We start from the raw sequence: 6,244 nt of genomic DNA, 5'->3' as shown, positions 1-6,244 counted from the left end.
TAACTTTACACTGCAACAACTCTTCAAGACACCCTCGCCCTAAATTATAGCAGCTTTTGTGTAAAACAAAAAGCGAGAGAATTGTCTTAGACCAATCAGAACAGAATATGATCGTACGATTATACAGTTAGGGAAAGAAAAGCTATAGCAGCGACCATCAGCATGCAGCTTCCCAGAGCTTAGATCATTATCGGATAAAACTTCGTGGCGAACGCTCACAATTTTTGACGCTGCCCATTTAAACTACACATACACGTGGAAATATAATTAGTTATATATATATCCAATCTCATAAAAACAAGAGTTGGGATATTTCAAAAAATTTCCGTGTTCGATTCGTGTGAAAGTGGCAAAGAGATTCGACCCCAAGGCGTAAGGAAGGCCAGGCCCATATAAGAGCATTTGGTTGCTCTACAGCCGACTGCCCCCCCGTCTCGTCGACCCCCGCATCAGCTCATGGATTAAATCCCGTCGCTCCAAGAAGAGGCCACGAGGCGACATAACCTTCAGCAACAAGTTACGCAACCGGCCACCTGCCGAATGATAACTAGCCAAATATATTGGAAGGCTAGAGCTCATCCAGATTATCCAGCTATGCAGAAGATTAGACGACCGGAGCAGATTTAATTATATTTGGACATCATCATCGTCACGCAGTGAAGATCATCTCCTATGACCAACGGAGGTCTAACTTTGTGATTTCGTCTTATCGCACCGCAGCGTAGCAGCCAGCGGTTTCCTAAGGTCTTATCGCTGCAGTGTTGCAGTTATATTTCGTGTTTTGTTTTGATTCTTGATTTTCTTTTGTATTGCGATTTATAATGAATTAAATACTCGCAGATTGACGGAACTTTTGGCATTTGAATATGAATTTAACTTAGAACCTTTGACCTACAGCTCGACAATGTCAACGTGAACTTGGGCCCAACTTTACGCACATCATGGAGTGGATATTTAAGGTCGTGAGTACTACAACAACAATGATAAAAACATTATTATGAATTACCTATAATTAAATTCTAACAAAATGCCACTCGAACGTCTAATTAAAATAATATCTGCATTTAACTAAAGATTATGTAACTATATTTGCTAATTTTATATTCAATTACTTATATATATTTGCATTATACTTTACTTTTATTTTTTTTTTTTTTTTATTTTCTAATGAAGAGTTAGAGAATGACTAGGATAATTATGCGTAGATTACAAATTGTTAGTTTGTAAAAGAGATTTAATGGAACCGCTTACTAAACTGAATTTATATAAATGGAATTATAATTGAAGATATATTGAAAAAGAATGAATTGTGAATAAATAGATTTAATGGTTTGTCGAGTACTTATGTTGAACACTTTCTTAAATATGTGGTAGAGTTATTTTGAACTTGGCCAGGGGACAATGTAAATATTTTAAGTAGCATTGTCATGGTAGGGAGGGTAAAGACTTAGGGAATCATTAACATCCAAAATTCCCAATACTTATCAGAATCTGTAGCTTATCTTCACACGTGTCGGCGTGTATCATTAGTATCAATATAAGCCATTTCTTTTATTAATCGGTAGTGCACTTTTGAAAATTGTTTATGAGTAAGACGCACTTATTAAAATGTAGTAGCGTTTTGTACTATCCTAAGCTAAAAGAACCCCGACCTACGGCGAGCTAGACCCGAGCATAGCAAGAGTGCGCATCCCTAGCGAAGGAAGTACAAGGTCCTTTTTATTAGTAATTACCACCCACTATTAAAAGACCAACTAGTTAAAAATCTATCGAACTACGTACACTACAGGAGCAGTTTTGAAATGTGTAGTGACCAACTTAACTTTACACTGCAAAAACTCTTCAAGACACCCTCGCCCTAAATTATAGCAGCTTTTGTGTAAAACAAAAAGCGAGAGAATTGTCTAAGGCCAATCAGAACAGAATATGATCATACGATTATACAGTTAGGGAAACAAAAGCTATAACAGCGACCACCAGCATGCAGCTTCCCCAGAGCTTAGATCATTATCGGATAAATCTTCGTGGCGAACGCTCATACATTTTTGACGCTGCCCATTTAACTTCACATACACGTGGAAATATAATTTAGTTATATATATCCAATCTCATAAAACAAGAGTTGGTATATTTCAATAAATTTCCGTGTTCGAGTCGTGTGAAAGTGGCAACGAGATTCGACCCCAAGGCGTAAGGAAGACCAGGCCTATATATAAGAGCATTTGATCGCTCTACAGCCGACTACCCCCCCGTCTCGTCGACCCCCGCATCAGCTTATGGTTTAAACCCCGTCGCTCCAAGAAGAGGCCACGAGGCGACATAACCTTCAGCCAACAAGTTACGCAACCGGCCACCTGCCGTATGATAACTGGCCAAATATATTGGAAGGCTAGAGTTCATCCAGATATTCAACTATGCAGAAGTTTAGACGACCGGAGCAGATTTAATTACATTTGTACATCATCATCGTCACGCAGTGAAGATCATCTCCTATGACCAACGGAGGTCCAACTTTGTGATTTCGTCTTATCGCAACGCAGCGTAGCAGCCAGCGGTTTCCTAAGGTCTTATCGCTGCAATACTGCAGTTATATTTCGTGTTTTGTTTTGATTCTTGATTTTCTTTTGTATTGCGATTTATAATGAATTAAATACTCGCAGATTGACGGAACTTTTGGCATTTGAATAGGAATTTAAATTAGAACCTTTAAAGTTTGACCTACAGCTCGGCATTGTCAACGTGAACTTGGGCCCAACTTTACGCACATCATGGAGTGGATATTTAAGGTCGTGAGTACTACAAAACAACAATGATAAATACCTTATTATGAATTACCTATATTAAAATTCTAACAAAATGCCACTCGAACGTCTAATTAAAATAATATCTGCATTTGACTAAAGATTATATAATTATATTTGTTAATTTTATATTCAATTACTTATATATATTTGCTTTATACTTTACTTTTATATACTTTATTTTACTTACGGAATATAAACAAAAATGAAGAGTTAGAGAACGACTAGGATAATTATGCATAGATAAAAATTGTTAGTTTGTAAAAGAGATTTAATGGAAACGTTTACTAAACTGAATTTATATAAATGGAATTATGATTGAAGATATACTGAAAAATAATGAATTGTGAATAAATAGATTTAATGGTTTGTCGAGTACTTATGTTGAACACTTTTTTAAATATGTGGTAGAGTTATTTTGAACTTGACCAAGGGACAATGTAAATATTTTAAGTAGCATTGTCATGGTAGGGAGGATAAAGACTTAGGGAATCATTAACATCCAAAATTCCCAATACTTATCAGAATCTGTAGCTTATCTTCACACGTGTCGGCGTGTATCATTAGTATCAATATAAAGCCATTTCTTTTATTAACCGGTAGTCCACTTTTGAATATTGTTTATGAGTAAGACGCACTTATTAAAATGTAGTAGCGTTCGTACTATCCTAAGCTAAAAGAACACCGACCTACGGCGAGCTAGACCCGAGCATAGCAAGAGTGCGCATCCCTAGCGAAGGAAGTACAAGGTCCTCTTTATTAGTAATTATCACCCACTATTAAAAGACCCACTAGTTAAAAATCTATCGAACTACGTACACTACAAATGTAAGGAAATATATTTCATTTTGAAGATAAATTACGATATTTTTTGTACACAATTATTCGTTTATTAATTCTTTTGCATATGCACTTATCATTTCTTTATAATGGATTTTTATTTTTGTTTTATGAAAATATTTTCTTATTTCTCTATTGTTATTGTCGTCTTTGACAAATTCTATTTGTCTATTATAGTACTTTATTGGTCTTTCCGTAAAGGTTATGTAATTTTGGTTATCTTCATGGCTACTATGTATGGTAGCAGCTGAAGTGGGAGATTCGCCGTAGAAGTTTTCTATTTTTACACGTGAAAGTGCGTCGGCGACATGGTTTTCTTTTCCTGGTACATATTTTATATGGTAATCAAACTCATTTAGTATGATTTTCCATCTTTGGAGTTTCATGTTTGGTTCCTTGATATTATCGAGCCAAACTAAAGGTTGATGATCACTAAGGATCTGAAATTTACGACCAAAAAGATAGGACCTGAAGTATTTAGTGGCCCAGACAATAGCTAAAAGTTATTTTTCTATTGCTGAATAATTAAGTTCATGTTCATTGAGAGTACGGCTAGCGTAACAAACGGGTTTACGATCCTGTGATAATACAGCACCTAGAGCGGCATTGCTTGCATCTGTGGTTAATGAGAATGTTTTTTCGAAATTTGGGTAAATTAATATTGGTTCGGACATAATTAAAAATTTTAATTTTTCGAAGTCTGATATATACTCCGTATCTTTAGAATTTATAACGGAACCTTTTTTTAGTTTTTGTGTTATGGGTTTAGCAATTTTTGCAAAGTTAGGGATAAATTTACGGTAGAAATCGCAAAGTCCTAAAAATGATTTTATTTCTTTATTAGTTTTAGGTAATGGGAATATCTGTATGCCTTCAATTTTATTTGGGTTGGGCTTTATGCCTTCAGTAGTTACAATGTGTCCTAAGAACTCTGTTTCTCTTTTCATAAATTCACATTTGTCAAGTTGTAACTTTAGATTAGCTTCTTGTAATTTAGCAAATACTTTACATAGAGATAACAAGTGTTCTTCCAATGAAGTCCATGTAAACTAAACAATCTTTGTAAATTAGGTCTTCTAATAGATTGTTAATACAACGTTGAAATGTTGGAGGTGCGTTCTTCAGTCCAAATGGCATTCGAGTGTACTCGTAATGTCCATTTTTTGTGGAAAAAGTTGTTTTTTGGATCGAGCTTTCATACATTTGGATCTGATGAAAACCTTTTGCTAAATCTATGGTAGTGAAATATTGAGACCTACCTAGCTTATCTAGTAATTCATACATGACAGGAATTGGGTATTTATCATCAATAGTAATTTCGTTTAGTTTGCGATAGTCGATTACTAACCTGAACTTTGTTTTACCAGAAGCATCGCTTTTTTTTCGGTATTATCCAGATAGGAGAACAGTAGGTTGAGTTCGATTTTCGAATAATGCCTTGTTGAATCATTTCTTTGATTTGTACCTCGACTTCCTTGTCGTAGGCCTGGGGGTATTTATAAGGTTTCCTATAGATCTTCATGTCTTCATGTTTAGTTTTGATGACATGCTTTACCGTACTTGTGAAGGTCATATTTTCACCTTCTCTGTATTGTATGTCCCTAAATTCTTGAAGAATTTTGGTAAGGGCACTTGACTCTTCTTTATTTAGATGGTCAAGCCTGAATTCATTTGATTCCCTTATCCCCTTTCCTATTGCATAATTTGTGGCTTCATCATCAGTGGATAATGATGGCTGTAAAACATTCAAATAGCCGGGGTTGTCTTCTAGGCTACCTTCTCCTTCTGGTAGGTAGTCCATTAAGAAACTGTTGTTGTTTAAATCTACACTTCTTTTGCCAAAGTTTATTTATGCGTTGGCGTCTTCTAGGAACACTGTACCTAATATCATATCATAATTTCGGAAAAATTATGAATATAAAAAACTTGTTTAGTAAGGCAAAGCTTAATTGGTTTTAGAATTATGATTTTCTTTAGGGTTATTGTACCGTTAATGGTGTGTGTTTGTAAATTAGTAGTTTTAACTGGGAAATTAAAAATGTTTGCTCTTATGATGTTTATTGTAGACCCAGTGTCTATAACACATCGGAGCGGTATATTGTTTAAAACAATATTTATGAAGGAATTGTGTCTTCATCTTCTTCCGAGGCATGTAGATGAAAATTTTCGGACGTGTCCATTTTTGAATTGCCGCTGGTACTAGGTCTTTGCCTTTTTGTTGCCGGATTCGGAGTGGATGAAGAAACTGGATTTTGTTGATAGTTGGAGGAATAATTTAAAGGATTTTGTGTCTGTGCTTGGTTGAGTTTTTACTTAAATTCTTGGAATAGGTATTCGAAAGGCTGGTCATGGCTGTTATTGTTTTTGTTCATATATTGATTTTTATTTTGTCTAATTGATGTTTGATTTTAATTTTGATTTCTATTTGGATTATTTGAAGTGTTGTTATAGTTTGGGCTGTACTGATTTTTATTTTGGGTATTTTTTTAGTGTTTTAGGATTTTGGGTTATCGGACCATGTACTGTCATAACAACCCTCCTGCTGTACAATTTGCTTTAATTTACTGACTGTTGTTATGTCAAATCTGGCTAATTGCATGTAG

Source organism: Drosophila erecta, unplaced genomic scaffold, assembly GCF_003286155.1.
Source record: "Drosophila erecta strain 14021-0224.00,06,07 unplaced genomic scaffold, DereRS2 tig00000413-arrow-arrow-pilon, whole genome shotgun sequence".
NCBI classification, from domain to species: domain Eukaryota; kingdom Metazoa; phylum Arthropoda; class Insecta; order Diptera; family Drosophilidae; genus Drosophila; species Drosophila erecta.
Note: the sequence above shows the minus strand (reverse complement) of the source record.